Below are 20,555 nucleotides of genomic sequence, written 5' to 3' on the forward strand. Positions count from 1 at the left end.
CGCGGTTGCGAAAAAATTGATGAGCGCACTAAGAATTGTGTCTTATTCGGACCAGATTTGGTCCTATCCAGGATAATTCACCCCCTTTTCTGCTTACACTACACCTCTTACTCGGCTTGTCCTATTTGACAAATCTACTCGGATTGTGATGAAATTTTGCAGGGATCTTTATAGGACCCTAACCTAGCTTAGGGTAGAATTTGAGGCACTAGATCATTTGATTTGATGAGGTTTTGCCCAAAATTAGAAGGTTTAGGTCCTGGTCAAAATGGGGTGTCTACACGTACTAACACACAACTCATGGTTCATGGGCATAACAGATAAGGAGTGCAGCATAGCATCTGATGAAGGAACAAATGAATGGGTAGCTCCAGAGTCAAATAACACATAATCGTACGAAGAGGCAACATGTAAGGTACCTGAAACCACGGTGCCGGCAGTCTGAGCATCTTGGTGAGTGAGAGCATGTAAGCGTCTTGGAATGCGAGGTCTCTCAGTCCTCGGCGGTGTTGCAGGGAATGCTGGAGCGGTATGATTCTGGATGGTCTGAGATTGAATAGGTTTGGTCTGAGTTGAAGGAGTCCTCTGGACTAATTGAGAGTCGTCCACCATCATAGGGCACTCCGCAATCCTGTGGCCTATCTCGCCACACTTAAAGCATGCACCTAATGTCCACCTACATATTTCAATAGGGTGATTGTTCCCACAACGTCCACATCTGATTGCTGAGGTTTTACTAGGTTTCGACTTTGTATGACGGTTCTCTTGATTTTTCTGATTCCCAAAATTTCCTGACTTTCCACTGGATTCCTTAAATAACTGTTGCTTCCCTGAAGGTTGGTGTGGGGCTGATCCCTTGGAGGTCTGTCCTCCTCTGAAATCATCGTCTCTACCTGTCTTCTTCTAATTCATTTGGGTGAGTTCTCGAGCCTCAGCATGAACTGCTTCGAGCTTCTTCGCTCAATCCACTAACTCAGCATAGGTTTCTAGGGCATTAGATCCGGCAATGCCCTTCTGAATATACATGGCCAACCCATGCTCAAACTTGTCCCTCTTAGCATGTTCATTAGGTACCATTGTCGGGACATGACATGAAAGTCTATCAAATTCTGCCTCATTCCTCAACAGTCATGTTTCCCTTCGTAAGCTTAGAAAATTCTGCATTCTGTATAAAGTACTCCTTGGAAAATACTTACTAAGGAATTCTGTATGCCTAAGGGTTCCCCATGGGTTCATTTAATCACCTTGTTTTGATGATTAACAAACGCAAATTGATTAGTCGTTTATGGACTGATCATTTGCCTTGAGTGTTGTGCTTTAGACAGGTCCTACACAAGTCAAATCATACTAGCACACACCTTGTTGGCCTATGCTTGAAGATGAACCAACCAATGGACAAAGGAGCTAGAGCATACTTGGACAAACCACACCTTGGAGGATCTACCAAAGAGAAGCTCAACATCATCCATATCAAGCATTGATAGACAAAGAAGATCATGAAGGACAAAGCTGAAGGATCAAGAACCAATGCAAAGGACCAAGGAGCTTGTACCACAACTTGAAGATGTCAAGCATGGAAGCTCAACCATAGAAGATCCCAGCTCAAAAGAAGAATTCAAGAGCGTGATAGAAATGGTAGAATGTATTCCTATCTCTCTTGCATTTTCTCTTGTCAAGGCACAATGTTTTAAACCCCTAAAACTAGGGAAAAATAATATTTTCCAAAGAGACTACAACACACCCTTAGAGCCTAAATGGATTAGTGAATGACCATGTGGTGTTCCATCATTGTGGGACCCTCATGACATTCCAATATTCATAGAAAATGAGTTCCAAAAGCCTAAAAGAATTCAGCAACAAAAAAACAGGAAAATATGTTGTTCATAGGCTTCTCGGAACTCCGAGAATTGTTCTAGGAGCTCGGAGCTCGGAACTCTGAGAAATGTTCCAGGGAGTATAATCTATAATCTAGACATTTTCTCGGAACTCCGAGAAATTTCTCAGAACTCTGAGAAATGGTCCAGGTAATAAAATTTTATACTCGGGTTGTTTTCTCGGAACTCCGAGATCTTTTCTCGAAACTCTGAGAAATGTTCTCAGAACTCTGAGAACACTACGAACTTAAAAAATTATAGTCGTTGGAGGCCCAACGGCTAGTTGACTGTTTGACCCGAAAATAACCGTTTTGCTCCTGAAACGATCATATTGAGTTAGGACATTATATATACCCGTCTAATGGGTCTAAGACATGTGATGAACATTGTACAACTTTAACAAACCCTAGAAAATCATTTGTGAATCATTTTTGGGTAAAAACTCTCACCAAACTCATTGTGCCTTGATTTTGGGAAAATCATTTGAGATTGGTTTAGGCTTTCATTTGCAAATTATTCTTGAGAGAAAGTGTGTGAACTACAACTTGTAATTAAGCCTAGTAAGAGGCTAATACTTCTTCTTCTTCTTCATTCGATCGGTGGCAAGGGCATCCATTTTTAATTCCCTTGGGAGAAAGCGCTTAGAACTCGGCAGAGTATGAGAGTCATTGTAAAGGTGGAAGGGCATCGTTATTTAATTTCCTTGGATTGTAAAAGCCTCGGAGCCGGGCGTCGTGGAGGTCAATAATGAAAATCCTCAAGTGCGACCTTGAGAAGAGTAGAGTAGGCCGTTTGCCGAACCACTATAAATCTTTGTGTCACTTGTGTGATTGGTATTTCTCTCACTCCCTCTCACTCTCTTATTTGATTATTTGTGCTTGCATTGTTACTTAGAATTGAGTTTGTAGTTAGCATTGATAATCAACCTAAATATCTTAACCTTGCTAACTAGGCTATTAAAACACCTAATTAAGTTTGCTAATCAAAAGGGTTTTTGAACTTATATTAATTTGTAATATTGTTTTAAGTTCAACCATTTCAAACTTAATTAAACAAGGGATAAAACTAGGGTGAAATTGGTAAAAGTTTTTAAAAGGCAAAAGTTTTGTAAACATCCTATTCACCCCCCCCTCTAGGTTGCCAAACCGAGTCACTCCTCGGATTTCAAATTCAGTACGGAACATAGCTCAAGTAAAAGGGCCCTAATGGTGCTCATACTTACGCTTGATTCCCTTCCACTAATGGAGGGCTCTCCCTTCTAACATGTATGTCTCAAAATCAACCTTATCTTCATCTCGATTACATCTCATTGCCGTAAAGGCCTTTTCTGCACTTTCTAACCACAATTCAGCGTCATTCGCCGAAGTGGATTCCTTGAAGTATCTCGGTGCCAGTCTCATAAATTGGTAGATGTTGAAAAGTGTATCTGACATAGCGTTGAGAATGTGCCCTTTGCAAATGTAGTCATTGTGTTCCCATTTCGGCCTTGCACGAGCCTGCGCTGAAGTCTCATTTTCAACTTCCACCAACTTTGGGATTGTGAGAACACGAACCACTTTGAGTGAAGTGGGAATAAAGTGCAACTTCTTCTGCCACCGTTTGAAATTGCCTTAGTCAAAATGTTCAAGTTTGACAAAATCTTGAGTCATTTGACGAATTGAAAACAACTCCATTGAAGCACTCATAAACAAAAAAAAATTTGGCTTAAGATTGTTGGTGGGAATGTATTAGTGATAGTATTATGTATAGTTGCTTCAAGGCACGTAATCGCTTTCCTTAAGACAAATTTTGCCCCACCAGTTGTGTGCAAAGGGGATCCCCAAATTGCCTCTACGATACAATGAAGCCTTGTAGGAAGATTCTACAAATGTTTGATGATGCCTCGCACAAGGGGAATCAAACCCAAAATGCCTTTTGAAGAATTTCAAGCCTTAGAGAAATCACTAAAACCATGAATATAGGTTAATCAACTTGAAATACACATGATAAGTATAAAACATAGAGATATAGGTTGACAGTTAGAAAATATTCCTATGTTTAGTTAAATGTAAAGAGCTATGTGGATTGGGCACATGCAACAGATATATAAATACTATAAACTAACTCGATGGCCCATCAAAACATGAATGATATGTCAATTTAAGCTCTCAAAATGCTTATCATAAGAGATTTAATAAAGAAATTCAAACACAATTCATGATAAGCAGTTTTTTGTAAGATTCACAATCAAAGTACAATTACAGGGGTAATGGACAATGTGAATACATTATAATGCTCCATATAATTTAAAGATAAGACAATTAGGCTCTCCCCCTAAGTAATCATCATTGGCCTTGGGTAAAACTTAAGAGTCAAGGCATGACAGACATGAAAGCTATTGATATAACAATTATAGCTCAACTAATCAATCTTATCATGGATATTGATACGAATAGCTTCAAGAGCACATGATAAGTGAGTGAATTCATAAGAAATAAAATTATTACAATGATACAATATCCTATGAATGGGATTCTAAGATATTTGCAAAATTAGACTTATAATTGGATACTTATCTATGGTAAAAATGATAAACAACATGAGGCCATTCAAGAGAAGTTTAAAACTTGGGAAATATATGAAATTAAGGCAAAATTAGACTTATAATTGGATACTTATCTATGGTAAAAATGATAAACAACATGAGGCGATCCAAGATAAGTTTAAAACTTGGGAAATATATGAAATTAAGGCACAAGCTAAGGTTTTTATTGATACTAAAAATGAGAGATGTTCTCAGAATAAGGACACAAGACAAGCCCAACAACACAGATGAAGCTATGTAACTTTAAATGTGACTACTTATCATCTGTGAAGAGATATATACTTGAGGAAACATATAATAAGTCCAATATAGAACATATATAACTTTAAAGCTCCCCCTTTGTTATTGACTCATACATGGTATGAATCCAAAGGGTTGTCATAAATATAATATCTAAGGGTCTTCATGTGAATAGTTGAAGGTGAACCCTTGGGCAACAATTGCATGTTTGCTACAGATCAAAATACTAAATGAAATCATGGGTTTATCTTAGCAAAAATATCCCCCCTGAATATGTCAATATAGTATGTGTGTGTGTGTGTGTGTGTGTGTGTGTGTGTGTGTGTGTGTGTATATATACATATTAAGGTAAGACATATAAGACTGATCATAGTTTAGATACTGGCAAGAAGTCAAAAGAATTAGATGTCTTAATTAAGGTGATGGTACCGTTTCTTCAAAAGAAGGCATGAGCACCTATTGTATAGCTTTTTAATTTTAAGGTTTAGTATCTTTACCATACATTTAATATCGATCAAGGGATGATATAATGTACATATAGAGTGCTATATAATAACACAGTTAAGAAGATACCAATGATAGCTAATGATAACAAGTATTCTGAGACTCTGTCCTAGGATAAGCAACTCTATCCTAGTTTGAAGACATGAAGATAACTAGTTCAATTTGATTTTCCTATAGAAACTAACTAGTTGTTATCCCACATCAATTTTAGCCTAAAGCACATGTTTCTAGGTTATATATTTCACTTTGAAGCACAAGTTAGACTGTATAACCATAATCTCATGAAATACAAGTTTGAGTGTATTAAGGAATGCTTTCAAGTAGCTCAAACTTACATGATATATAATGATCAAGCTTGAGAGTGTATTAATGTTAATGCACATAGATCACATATACATAATAAGTAAAATATATATCAAATCAAATCAAATGCCTTTAATTAAAGAGTTCAATGAATATTACAATTGATGTTTCCTCTTTAATTTGAGTTCACAGATATTTAGATTTTTCAAGTTTATTTATGACATTGTGAACTTATCATAGATATGGTCATGTAGGACACTCCATAATGACTATGTATACACATATACAAATTGATACCATCTTTTCTTTTTCTAGTGCACATATGTTCAATATGAAGGGTTTAAGATAATCAAAGTTTCTTAGCACTTCACATTCTTCAATCAAATCTCACTTGTTTGAATGATTTATGTTCGTCTTAGATCATTTCAAAACAAGTGATTGTGACATAATTTTCATGTTAAATATGGATAATCACATAAAGTTCATAAACATGACTAGTTTAATGAAAGGATAATCAAGCTTTTCACACGTTGAACCCGGTTTCAATTTCCCTTAAATGTTATAAGATTTTGAGTTCAAAGGGATAATCTCAATAGCCAGGGATATTCAAGAGTTTCTCAAGGATGAGTCACCTTAGGCTACTAAATTAACTTAGGAAATTTTATGGTATATACAATAGATTTGAATATTCATGAAGTTTTGACCCAACCTTGTTTCTTTAAGTTTTAGAATTCTTAGCAGTGACTTCCTATGGATGGGCATGAATGATTTTCATAGAAATTTGTTCATGATTTAATTTCTATTTTCTTTCTTAAACACAATTTTTTATCTACTTCCTCTAGGTTTTCAATTTCAATTCTCAATCTAGTTTATCAATTATGTGTTATTATTTGGACATCGAGTACGAAGTTATTTCATTTTCATTTTTCACAACTAATCACAAGTACAATTTTTCTTCTTTTTATTGTTTTCAAGGATATGATCAAAATCAATCCTAACCATATTAATTCAAAAGAATAATCCACTTATGCACAAATATGTAGATACTTGAGAAATAATTCATGTTGAGCACAATGTGTCTTTCCAACATATTTTTCAAATGATAAAATCAAGTCATACTCAATAAAGTACAAATAACTTTCCCTTGTTTTCTTTTAACCCAGCTTTGAATTTGAATTTATAATACTCATAAGTATGAATGGGTGTTTGCAAGATTTTTAGATAACTACTTTCAAGCACAAATTCATGACATTAAATAAATAATCACAATTAATTATTTCCAACAAGTAATCAAATTAAGTACACAATGGTTTAAATACTAAATCATAAATACATATTAATCAATCAAGATGAACATGTGTGTATCTATAGTTTATTTTCAAATGATGTGAACATTAAACACAAATAGCTAGACAATATCTAGCATGAAGATACTCAAATGATATAACAATGGAGCACAATTATGGATACAAGTAGATATACACAATTTGGCACATGTATCTAAAACTTATTTTTAAATCATATTACATTGAAGCGCACCCCTAAATCTACTAAGCATATGAAATGCCTCAAGTAGGGAGTTTTGGAATCCAAACTAACTTGGTTCCACTAAAGTTTGTCTTAAATGAGAAGTCCTTCTCAACCCAAACAAATGTGGTACTCTTTAAAAATCTAAACCTACATCTAGATTTGTAATGTTCATATCTACCACAATAATTGCATGACATAGAAGAGTAGGTAAATGAACATGAACTGTAAGAGTGAATATGATCACAAACATGTTTAGCTTTTTCTTCTTGTAGCTTGTGTTTTTCGGTCAAAAGTTTGCCTTTTTCTAGTTTTATCTCTTCTATTTTATCTTCCAAGTGATCTATTTGAAGAGATGAGCTAACTCTTAGTTCTTCTCTATCTTCACTTAAAAGTTTGTATTTTTCATTAAGTTCATTATTCTTCATTTCAAGTTCTCCATTTACTTTGGCTAATTTTTCTTCTTTAGATACAAGTATCTTAAATTCATTTTTCAATTTTCTTTATTAGTTCAACATTTTTAGACACTTGTTCCATTAAACCATCATAAAAATTTTCACAAGTATCATATAGTTCTTCATATGACATGGTTTCATTTTCATCATCCTCTTCATTACATTTTTCTAATGCCATTAGACAAATATTATCTTTATATTTCTTTTCAAGTGTTGTCCAAATTTCCTTAGTATTTTTACATGAGAAAATAATGTCAAACATATAAGGTGGCAAAGAACAACATAAAGCAATCATGGCTTTAGAGTTTAAACAAAATTGTCTCTTGTCATATTCACTAATTCTTCTAGATTTAGAATTTAACACAAAGTCATTTTCAATTACTTTTAATAATTCACTATCTAGACTCTTTAGGTAAGACCTCTTACGGATCAACCAAGATCCATGTCGATTCCATCAAAACATAGAAATCTACAAGCCATTAGGTTGCAAAAATAGATCTTTTACTCTTTTAAGTTTTTGAACGACAAAAGCTTATAGTAAGAGCCCTTGCTCTAATACCAAATGAAATCCCAGTTGGGGCAACCAAGAAGGGGGTGAATGGTTGTCTTATAAAAAAATTATCCTTTTAAAAACTTTTGCAAGATTAGTTAGTTTTCAAAAGCTTAAATGAATATCCTCTCTTAGACCTTTTGACAAATACTTGTTAGGCGACTTTTGAAAACCCTAGTTGATTATTTCCTTTTAATCTCTTTATCAAAACACTTGGTGGGTGATTGAAGATTATAAATAAAATGCAAATCCCACAACAAAATACAGGAATGAGATGAATGGTTTATTTTAGGACTTTTATCAAACACTTGGTGGAAGATTGAAGATTACAAATAAAATGTAAATCCCACAACAAGATAAAAGAATAAGATGAATAGTTTCTTTTAGGCCTTTTATCAAACACTTAGTAGAGCCCTAGTTAATTTACTTTCTTTAGTTCTTTTGACACACACTTTGTGGATGATTCATGCAAGTAAAACAAAGTAAAGAGCAAACACCACAATAAGATAAAGTAAAGTGAGTGAGAGAGAGATAACATACACACAAGAATCTTAAAGTGGTTCAAGAAGGAAAAGATTGCACGCAAGATTTATAGTGGTTCGGCCTTCAAACCCAAGGTCTACGTCCACTCTTCTTGAGGTCGCACTCAAGGATATCCATTATTCGAAGACCACACAACGCCCAGCTTCAAGGCTCCTTACAAGTCAACTTTGATACAAGAGAATGGCTCCGCGTCCTCCACACTTGCCAACAATCTCTCCTTAACGGCCGAGATTAAAGCCCTTCTCTTCGAGTCTTTAAACTCTCCAAGGGTCACAACCCTTCTTTGCAATGGTAGAAAGAAAGATGAAGTACTATTTTGCCTCTTTTGTTGGCTATTATAAAGATGATGGCTCACAAGCTCTCCAAAAGATTAATACAATGAAGCCCTAAGGAGATCCTCTTCAAATAGATGTGTAAGTGTAAAGCTCTTTGAGGAATTCGAAGAAAATGTTGTAGATTTGAAAGTTCTAGCTTAAAAATGATTTCCAATCTTTCCAAAAATTCTAAGAGTTGTGTTTTAGGGTTTTTAGAGATGTATATATAGTTGTAGTTTGAGAAAAATCATAATTTTTTGTCTTCATGGGCGCCGCGGACGAAGTCTAGACGTCCGGCAAATATGACCGTTTGAATTTCAAAATCGCGCCTCAGTCCGTCACGGACGTCCGGCGTCGGCTCGGCTATTTTTTATTTTCAAAATCAGTTTCAGACAGTCGAATATAGATGGACGAAGTATGGATGTCCGCGGTTGTAAAAACTGGTTTTTTCAGCCCGTTTTGTAAAATTCATAGCTCACTCGTTTCTTGTCGGATTTTGACGCTTTTATACTCAATTTGAATGGAAACAATGAAATATATCTGTTAAAAATATTTTTAAAAATATTTGAAAATGTGTTGAATTATTTAAGTCAGGTTTAAGTTGTTGGATTCATAATTCAAGTGCCAATGTTATGATTTTCCATTTGTAAACTTTGGTTAGCACTTAGGCTTTGATTCTTGGGCTATGGACTTTTGTTTTACTAATGTTTAAGACCTTTAAAATAATTTTTCATGTAATACAAATAGGTTTCAAGGTGGTTTTTAGAATGGTTTGAAAAACACTTTTAAATGCAAAGCCACATGAAAAAGATCTCCAATACAATCTCGAAAGTTAAACTACTTAGCACCTTGATTGTATTGGCTTCAAAGGGCTTCCTTGTGCTCTTGGCTTGTAAGTGCACAATTGAGAATACTTTGGTAAATGTGACTTCTCTTCTTGAATCATCTTCACTTTGAAAGCTTGAGATAGTCACCAACACTTGTTCAACTTCAAGCTCCTCTTGGCATATGCTAGGCTTGCTTATGGTATCCTCAACTTAAGCTCTATGCTTGGACATCTTCCAAGGATTATGCCTCCAATATGTGCAAGCTCACTTAGTTCCTTCGTGCATGTTGATCCTCAAGCCATGTGTTGGTTGTATTGTGTAATGGCGATATGACATGTCAAGTTCCTGTCTAAGGGACAACACTACAAAGCAACACATTAGTCCATAAAGACTAATCAATTTAGGTTTGCTAGCATCAAAACAATAAGAAAAAGGTGATTAGTTGAACCCTTAGGCCAACAATTTACTTCGAAGGTAAAATCTTGATTACAGTTCCTCTTTCTTTCCATGGAACCTTAGTCCCCCGACATAGGCGGAGTGGAAGAGTTATCAACTTCTTGAAGCAAATTTTGGACTTTCGCTACAAAACTGCACTTCCTAATTTCCTCCTTTCTGAAACCACTAAAAAGACCTCTTTTAAATAGAGAAAGACCACCTCTAGTTGCTAATAAGCGAGCCTCAGATTTTGACTTTCTACGCATGGGCCCTCTTTCCCAAACTGGAAGCGCTTGTGGGGCCGAGATGGACCAGTGCACTCCACGTTTCCAGAAACGTCCATACTTTTCGAATTCCTCGCCTTCCTTTTTTTTTGTTTATCCCCATCGGAAAACCTACTTTTTAGTTTAAACACCTTTTTGTCATCCACCGATTGCAACAAAAGGCTGTTAGAAAGATTTTTCCGATTGGCCTTTCCTAAAGCGCCAACTATTTCAGCATTTAAGGATTTCTGATAAACCCCTCTACTACCCCAACCCCTCGAACCGTGAAATGACGCTTTTCTGCTATCTGACGTCCCAGACTTAGGAGACGAACAGGCAACTCACCCGGCGGCAATTCAAAAGAAACAGGTGGGCCCACCAATGGCTCCCTACCACTGACACTGTTTTCCTCAGGATTGACATCTGGGGTACCAGCTGTCTCCTTCGGATCGGCCAACTATGGTGACCCCTCACCGGTGACCTGATTCTCCGGCCCTTCAAAATGCTCAAAATTCTTAACACTAAGATCCCCCATCTCCGACACACTAGCGCTATTAAAGCATTCCTCACCCACAGCCTTAACTTTCACAGAATAAATGTTAGAATCATTCCGAAGGTTGATAAATGAGGGTAGAGAATTCCACTGAGGCGAGAGAACCAAAGCAGAAGCAAAAACCAAATAGTGGTCATGGTTACCAAATAATTGGGCTTGAGAAACCTGTCCTGGCCAAGGGCTTCAATAGTAGATAAGGATCAGACATGGAGAGGGATATCATAAAACCTGACTCTAATGGTTCTAGCGCCAATATTAAAGGCAGGGAATCAAGGCTGGAGGGAGGAAAGTATATCTCCCAACGCATCCCCGCCACTCCTTAGGATGGATGTGGCCTAGGAAGCCAATTCAAAACAAAAGAGGATATCCAACGAACTAATGAAAAACAAGTTTCTTCAACAGAGGAAGACCCCAACAACCTTTGGCCTAAGCCCAGATGTCTTCCAAGAGCCATGCATTATTCTTTAAAGTCCCAATATAGCAGTTTTTTAGCATCCTCTTCCTCTCAACCACCAGTTGAGACAGAATGTCAATTACTGGATGATCAACTAAAAGAACCGCTTCTGGAGGATTGGCTGGCTTAGGTCTCCAAACCTTGGCCTAAGCTGACTGGGACTTTGGCCCAGAGTACTTCCTACAGGAAATGTGCGACCCAAAGTTTCTATACTGGCACTGCGGACACATCCAATCGCTTCCATTCGATGGCCCCCTTTCTCTGAAACTCAGAAGCTCTTTGACCACGGATCTTACGGGCTCCAAAATCCAACCGTCTTGTTCTAGTAGCCCATTCCTCGATACTTCCCAAAGATCCCGAATGGGATCAAGGAGGGGGCCAGAAAGACCTTGCCAAACCTTTGCCTTGACTTAGTGAAATCAGCGACCTTCGGCAACAAATGTTGAGGATTCCCAGAGATTGAAACACCTCCATTGTAGAGTATCCACAATTTACACAAGCAAGAAATTGCTCCTCCAGGCGGCCCAGGTTGAGGCCATAGCTGCAAGTCGCATGTTCCAAGTTATGATCTAGGCCTAAGGCCACCGGGGGAATATCCCGGCGACGGCTGTGGTAATCCCTAATACCCATCCCTTCTCTATCACATCATTCATTCGAATTCCCCAAAAAGGATATGAAATTGAATCTGTGCTAGGTCCTAAGATCTTCATTTGGATTTGTCTTTTATATGTTGAAGAGATGGAAACATCATTGTGGTTAATGACGAAATACGTGTACTGCATACCTGTGTTTTGGTGCTTATAGATCTTATGGTTTATACATTTTACTTAGTTATTGAATTTGGTTCTTGGGTTCAGATACTTCTTTTTTCTGTAAGTTTGTAGATATTTGGATTTTTCCTAACAAGATCAAATCAAATTTGGTTAAACTCCAACTTTCTGGAAGGACTTCGCATTGATGTTTCCTATCCTATGTAATTTTGTTCGAGTTTAGTTGACTTCCTTACCATTTTTATTTTCTACTTATGTGGTCTCTTACTTGCTCGCACCCATAGCTTTAATAGATTCTATTTCTTGGTGGTGGGTTTTCATTTTTTGAAAATTTGTAAATTAAAATTTCTGATTCTATCATCTTTAATTTTTTGCAAGAATTTTATGGAAATGGTTGGAAAAGAAAAACTTTTCCAAAAGTTAATGCCTTTTCCATTGTTTTTTTTTTAGACATGAAAAAATATAGCTGCAACCATCTTGAGTTTAAATTTTATCTATAGTGTACCTTAAGCTTATAATTATATCTATATAATTTATCACTTGCCTTTAAATTGTGGAAACAAACAAAAACTTCCCAAGACATTTTTTTCACAAGAATGTTTTTCCTACAAACCAAACGGGGCATTAGCCTCCGCAGTTTTGCGTATGAGATGGTGGATTTTAGGTTCTACAAATTGACAGATTGTTGGGAATGTTATTTTTCTCCGTCTTGTATTTTCTTTGAAAACCCCTAATCTTCTTCTACTCACACACAGCACCCGTCGCGCTAATCATTTTACTGTGAAATGTTCTCGATTGTTTTTTTTGCAGAAATTGTAGCCGGCCATCCATGAGTGTCAAACTGGATTTTGAAGGAAGGATGTATAGATTATGGCATTATTGGGGAATATTGATTTCTTTTTTGGTAAGTGAAATATGGATTTATTTTACATGTTCTGTGGTTCTTAGATTTCTTTTGTTTACTTCTTATTTTCTTCTGAATATCTAATGGATTGTTTTGTATCATATGCTTTCTCATACTTCATTGAACTTTGCCAGTATAAAGAACATCGATTCAATTTTTTCTCATTAGAACTTAGAACTCTAGACCTTGATCTCCTAAAAAAATCTTTATTTGTTGATGGTTACAGATTGTTTTGCATGGGTATTTGAGAATTTTTATGGCTTCGGTGTAATCTGTTATTTGTGAATATGCATTTAGTTATTAATATTGGATTCGGAGTGCTCATTGGGGTATTCAACCCCAAGTCTAAATGTCAGAATTTTTCAGCAATTATGTGGTCATTAGGCTTAATTTACATGAATGGTGGGTAAAATCTCTTTTCTCTGATAAATTGTTATGTCTAATGATGTTTCCCACACATTAAGGGGCCATTGGGATACACGGATTTTAGAATCCAAGTTTTTAGTTTGAAAACAGTGTAAAAGAGGGTATGAATCAAGCTGTTGGATGTTGTCCTGGTAGCGTTTCTTGGATTTTAAGCAAGAAAATCAGGTTTTAAAAATCTCTCCTACATCCTATGATTTCTAAAACCTGGAAATATGGGAGGATCTGCTACTCTCTTGCTGATGGAAAGAAGGTAGAGAAGTAAAATATGAGTAAAAAACGACGGCTAGTCCTCTTCTTCTATTGTCTCTAACCCTCTTTTACACTGTTTTCAAACTAAAAACCTAGATTATAAAATCCGCGTATCCTAAGGGGCCGTTTGGATACCAGGATTTTGGAATTCTGATTTTTAGTTTGAAAATAGTGTAAAGTAGGGTTCATGATCTGGCTGTTGCATGCTTTCCTGGCAGCTTTTCTTGAATTTTAAGTGAGTAAAGCAGGTTTTAAAAATCTCTCCTGCATCCTGAGATTTCTAAAACGTGGAAATATGGGAGGATCTGCTACTCTCTTGCTGACAAAAAGAAGAGAGAGAAGTAAAAAACGACGGCTGGTCCGCTTCTTCTCTTGTCTATTAGCTACAATTTTGAAGAAATCCCGGATTCTAAAATCCGTGTATCCAAACGGCCCCTGAGGGTGTTTCTTTTTCTTTAAGCATGGTCCCTATGAAATCCCACTTTGTTATGCTTGAAGTTTCAACTGTTGTTTTGTTTGCTCTTTCATTTTACTCATTTTGTGTTTCTGAAGATATAATTTGTCATAAAGACATTTGACTTTTTGCAATTAGAAAATTGATTTCTGTTTCACAATCTCCTTTCTCTGAGTTGGCAATTTTATCATGAATTTATCTATCTATTCTGACCTATTTTAACCGAATCATGATTCCACTTTAGCGACGTATGTGTTGGGGAAAACACGGATACACCGTGGCGGATAAATTTCCCCCTTTATCTGTGAATCAAGAAAATAGCCACGAATAAGAAAACCACAAAGCACAAAAAAGGCAATCTACCATACAAATCAAGAACACACGATTTTAACGTGGAAAACCCTCTGATGTGAAGGGAAAAACCACGGGACAAGCTCCGAAAGAAATCTACTATGAAAAGAGGAATACAAAGTCTTTCTTCTCTCAAGTTTTTCCAAAAACTTGAGGAATACACAAGAATAGAAGATTAACAATCAAATCTTGGAGGAAATACGGATTACCTCAAAAACCCCTTGCAAGAGAATGTTTTCCCACCTCAAAGAACCAAGCGTGAGAGATCTTCTTCTTCTTCTCCAATAACCACTCCAAAACCTTAGGTTTTGGCTTCTTTTCCCTCGTCCTTCTTGCCCAAGCAAAGGCTTCTATCTTCAATGGAGATTAGGGTTACAAAACCCCCTTTAGAATTTACCCCAAAGCAAACCCTAGATGGCCAAGAGAAAACCTCTTTTTTCTTCTATATTTCTCCCTCTCTCTTTTCTCACGTTTTTTTTTTGTTCTTTTTTTACTCGTGTAAAACCTACCCACCGACTCTCTCTTTTCTAAATAAGAGACGAGTGGGTGGGTGGGCCACATGGGGATGGACCCCACAACAATCTCCCCCTCCAGCCCCATGAAGGAGGATCTCTGAACTGGATGCTCACGTGGCACCCATGCATGCCAAAGCTCTGCATAGCTCATGCTTCTACTTTGGCACTGTCTTCGTCATTATGTCTGACGGATTACGATCGGTGTGAATCTTGCTAATCCCCGACAACCCATTTTCCAAAACATATCTAATCCAATGGTATCGCACATCAATGTGCTTCGTCTTAGAGTGGTAAGTGGCATTCTTACTCAAATCAATGGCACTCTGACTGTCGCATCTGACTATGTATTCATTCTGGTCCAAACCCAACTTTATAAGAAAACGCTTTAGCCAAAGCATCTCCTTACAAGCTTCTGTAGCAGCAATATACTCTGCCTCTGTAGTCGATCGCGCAACACATTTTTGCAGCTTTGATTGCCATGAGATGGCTTCCCCTGCAAAAGTAAACAGGTAGCCTGAAGTAGCTTCCTGTTTCTATATCTCCTGCCATGTCTGCATCTGTATAGCCTTCAACCATGGGTGATGTGTTTCCAAAACATAAGCAATGCTTCGAAGTACCTCTTAGATATCTCAAAATCCACTTTACAGCTTCCCAATGCTGCTTGCCTGGATTTGCCAAATATCTACTTACTACACCGGTCGCATATGCTATGTCGAGCCTTGTACAAACCATAGCATACATTATGCTCCCTACGGCTGACGCATAGGAAATCTTCTTCATCTCTTTCTTCTCTTCACTACTGGTTGGAGACAACTTCTTACTGAGTTTGAAGTGACCAGCTTGTGGAGTACTGACGGGCTTGGCATTTTTCATGTTGAACCTTCTAAGTACTTTCTCAATGTACTTCTCCTGTGATAGCCATAGCTTCTTGTTTCTTCTATCATGCTTCACTGTCATACCCAAAATCTGCTTTACAGGCCCTAAGTCTTTCATGTCAAAGATTTGGTTCAACTCTTTCTTTAACTTGCCAATCAAGTTAGCATCTTGACCAACAATAAGCATATCATTAACATATAACAAGAGAATAATAAATTTACCACCAGAAAACTTTTTGACATATACACAGTGATCTGCAGCTGTTCTTTTGTACCCTTGATCCATCATAAATGAATCGAACTTCTTGTACCACTGCCTTGGAGCTTGCTTCAACCCATACAAACTCTTCTTCAACCTGCAAACCATATGCTCTTTGCCCTTTACATGAAACCCTTATGGTTGTTCCATGTAGATTTCTTCATTCAAGTCTCCATGCAAGAAAGTTGTCTTGACCTCTAGTTGTTCAACCTCTAAGTCTAGGCTAGCAGCTAGACCTAGGATAGTACGAATAGAGGATATCTTCACCACGTGAGAAAAAATTTCATCAAAGTCAATATCCTTTTTCTGCCTAAATCCTTTCACAACTAGCCTTGCTTTGTACTTCATATTCTTCTTGTCATCTTCATTCTTCACTTTGAATACCCACTTGTTCTTTAAAGCTTTTTGACCCTTTGGCAATTCAACCAACTCATAGGTTTTGTTCTTATGCAAGGACTTGAGCTCTTCTTGCATAGCCTTCTGCCATTGTTCCTTATGCTCATGTGTCATAGCTTATCTGAAGCTTTCAGGTTCACCTTCTATGAGAGTCACATATTCTGATGATGGATATCTCATTGAAGCCTTTCTTTCCGTTTCTGATCTTCTCAACATAGACGGTTCTTCTTGAGAGGGCTGCTCCCCCTGCTCGGTATCACCATGCACATCCTCATGCACATCTTCATCTATTTGAGAGGCCTCACTACCCTAAGCCTGATCTTCATCATTTTCAGCTTGTTCCTCATCATCATCAAATGTAGGTAAGGGGACTTGAGCTTCTAGTAACTCAACTATGGCCTCTTTTGGTGTTTCTTCCTTACGCAAATCAGAAATCGTCTGATCTTCGCAAAAAACCACATCGCGGCTTCTATGCAACTTCTTGGCCTTAGGATCCCATACCCTGTACCCAAATTCATCATCACCATAACCCAAAAATACGCATTGGGTTGCCTTGTCATCGAGCTTGCTACGATTCTTCTTAGGTACATGCATGAAGGCCTTGCATCCAAACACTCGTAAGTGTGAGTAGGACACATCTTTGCATGTCCATACTCTTTCTGGCACCTCTCCTTCTAATGGCGATGAAGGAGATCGATTTATCAAGTAGCACGCTGTACACATAGCTTCACCCCAAAATTCTTTAGGTAACTTTGCCAATGAAAGCATGCTTCGAATTCCTTCAACTATTGTGCGGTTCATTCTTTCTGCAACGCCGTTGTGTTGTGGCGTGTAAGGGACAGTCTTCTCATGTCTAATGCCATGCTTCACACAATAATCTTTTAACTTTCTTGAGGTGTACTCTCCGCCATTATCCGAGCGGAGGCATTTCAATGCCTTGGACGTTTGCCTCTCAACCATAACATGAAATCTCTGAAAGATTTCAAACACTTCATCTTTGCTCTTCATAACATAGCACCAAACTTTTCTGGATGCATCATCAATAAAAGAAACAAAATACAATGCACCACCAAGAGTTTTCACAGTCATAAGGCCACATACATCAGAATAAACTAAATCAAGGATGTTAATTTTCTTGTTAGCTTTAGAATGCGAGAAAGAAACTCTGTGTTGTTTTCCAACTAAACAATGGTCACAAGGGGTTAAGGACGCACCTTTGAGTTTTGGAAGGGAATTGTTCTTCACCAAAATCTCCAAACCTTTCTCACTCAAGCGCCCAAGTCGCCGATGCCATAAATCTGGTTGAGATTCTTCTAGGTCATTTATTTTGCCCTTAGATAACTGACCATTTGTCTTGTAGAGGGAGCAACACTTCTTGCCTCTTGCCACAACAAGAGAGCATTTTCTCAACTTCCACAGTCCATTGCCAAACTGTGATACATACCCTTCTTCATCAAGTTTTCCTGTTGAGATGAGATTCAATCTGAGATCAGGAACATGCCTCACATCTTTGAGTATCAACTTGCAACCAACATTGGTGGTAATGCCAACATCACCAATGCCAACAATTTTTTATATGCCATCATTTCCCATCTTTACCGAACCAAAGTCGCCCGACTTGTATGTGGTAAAGAAATCTCTGTGTGAGGTGGCATGGAAGGAGGCTTCTAAGTCAACTACCCAATTCGACACATCAGACATTGTGCTAACACAACCTTCACCACATATCAAGAAGATCACAACGTCACTCGATGCCACTGCGGTGGTTTCTTGAGTTTCTCTACTTCCTTGGCCATTTCTTTCTTTCTTTTGCTCACTTTTGTATATTCTGCAATCCTTCTTTATATGTTCAGGCTTCCTGCAATGAAAACAAATTATTCCACTTCTTGACTTGGATCTTCTTCTTGATTTGCTTCGCCTGTAATTTTTCCTGTCCTTTGATCTTCCTCGTTCTTCAGTTACTAATGCCTGGGAGTGGGAGGAATCTGAAGATTTTCTTCTCACTTCTTCATTCAATAAACTGCTTGTAACTTGACTTATGGTGACAATACCCTCCGGCGCCAAGTTGCTAAGGGATACGACAAGAGTCTCCCAACTGTCAGGCAATGAGCTTAGCAATAACAGTGCTTGTAGCTCATCGGCAGGTCAGCAAACCTATTGTAGCTTAACTTAAGCAAACCCCGGTACTCATGCCAAAAAGCGACTGGGTTGGTTTGGCCTTTAAAGCTGACCGAGTACTCCGCCGTAAAGTCCCCGAAGTCCAATAAAGTGGTAGAAACAGCAGTTGCGGCGCTTTACTAATAACAAACAAAGGAGGGTCTGGACAGAAAATCTGCAACCGGCGTCTCAACCGCTGCTGACGCGTAATAATAACTAATGCCCTTCCATCTAGCACCATCTTCATAGCGGCAAACTGATTCACGATGCTCTGCATCTCATTCTGGTGCTCTGCAACTGACCCATTTTCTCTAAACTTCAAGTTCACAAGCTTTTTGATCAAGAACGCATTATTACCAGCCGTCTTTCTCTCATACAAATGATGCAACTTTTTCCACAAGGAACTTGCATTGGTTTTCATTGCCACATGGTGGAACACAACATCATCTAGCCATTGTCGGATACAAGCAACAGCTTTCCTATCCAAGTTCTTCCAATCATCAGGTTTTACGGATTATGGCTTCTTCTCTATACCCTCAATCGACAAATAGAGGTCTCTTGAATATAACAGGTCTTCCATCTTGGCTTTCCAGATTAACCAATTTCCTCCGTTTAGGCTAATCATCCTTGCTGACGTACTTGCCTCCATCTTTGATTCACAAATAAATAATAACTAACAACCAGAGGCTTTGATACCAGTTTGTTGGAGAAAAAAGGATACACCGCGGTGGATAAATTTCCTCCTTTATCTGCGAATCAAGAAAATAGCCACAAACAAGAAAACCACAAAGCACAAAAAAGGCAATCCACCACACAAATCAAGAACACACGATTTAACATGGAAAACCCTCCGATGTGAAGGGAAGAACCACAGGACAACCTCCGAAAGAAATCCACTATGAAAAGAGAAATACAAAGTTTTTCTTCCCAAGTTTTTTCAAAAACTTGAGGAATACAGAAGAATAGAAGATTAACAATCAAATCTTGGAGGAAATACGAGTTACCTCAAAAACCCCTTGCAAGAAAATGTTTTCCCACCTCAAAGAACCAAACATGAGAGAGCTTCTTCTTCTTCTCCAAGAACCATTCCAAAACCTTAGGTTTTGGCTTTTTTTCCCTCTTCCTTCTTGCCCAAGCAAAGACTTCTATCTTCAATGGAGATTAGGGTTACAAAACCCCCTTTAGAATTTACCCCAAAGCAAACCCTAGATGGCCAAGAGAAACCCCTTTTCTTCTTCTCTATTTCTCCCTCTCTCTTTTCTCATGTTTTTTTTTTTTTTTTGGTACTTTTTTTACTCGTGTAAAACCTACCCACCGACTCTCTCTTTTCTAAATAAGAGACGAGTGGGTGGGTGGGGCCACATGGGGATGGACCCCACAACAATATGATGATTATTGATGGACATCAACTCTGTCTTGCTATATCATGATTCCATTTCAGTGACATATCATGATTATTGATGGATATCAACTCTGGCTAGCTATATTCTTCGCACAGTAGGTCACGGGGCAAATCATTTTAAAGCATTTGAGCATTCTACGGGCTCCGGTTGACATTTCTTTAGTAACACTTCTTTGTAAAAGCAACTGCTATATTTTATAATAAGATTCCTAATCTTATTGTTACGATTGTATTTTTCTTATGAATCTATCGTCTTCTTTCTTTAAAAAAAATAAAATTAAAGCATACTTTTCTGCTCAACCAGTGCATCGCACGGGGTGTCCCACCAGTCAAGGGCGGAGCGAAAGTTGCGCCCCTAAAATTTAGAATTT

This window comes from Tasmannia lanceolata, unplaced genomic scaffold, assembly GCF_043159265.1.
Source record: "Tasmannia lanceolata isolate RefF3 unplaced genomic scaffold, GAP_Taslan_0.1 ptg000024l, whole genome shotgun sequence".
Classification (NCBI taxonomy): domain Eukaryota; kingdom Viridiplantae; phylum Streptophyta; class Magnoliopsida; order Canellales; family Winteraceae; genus Tasmannia; species Tasmannia lanceolata.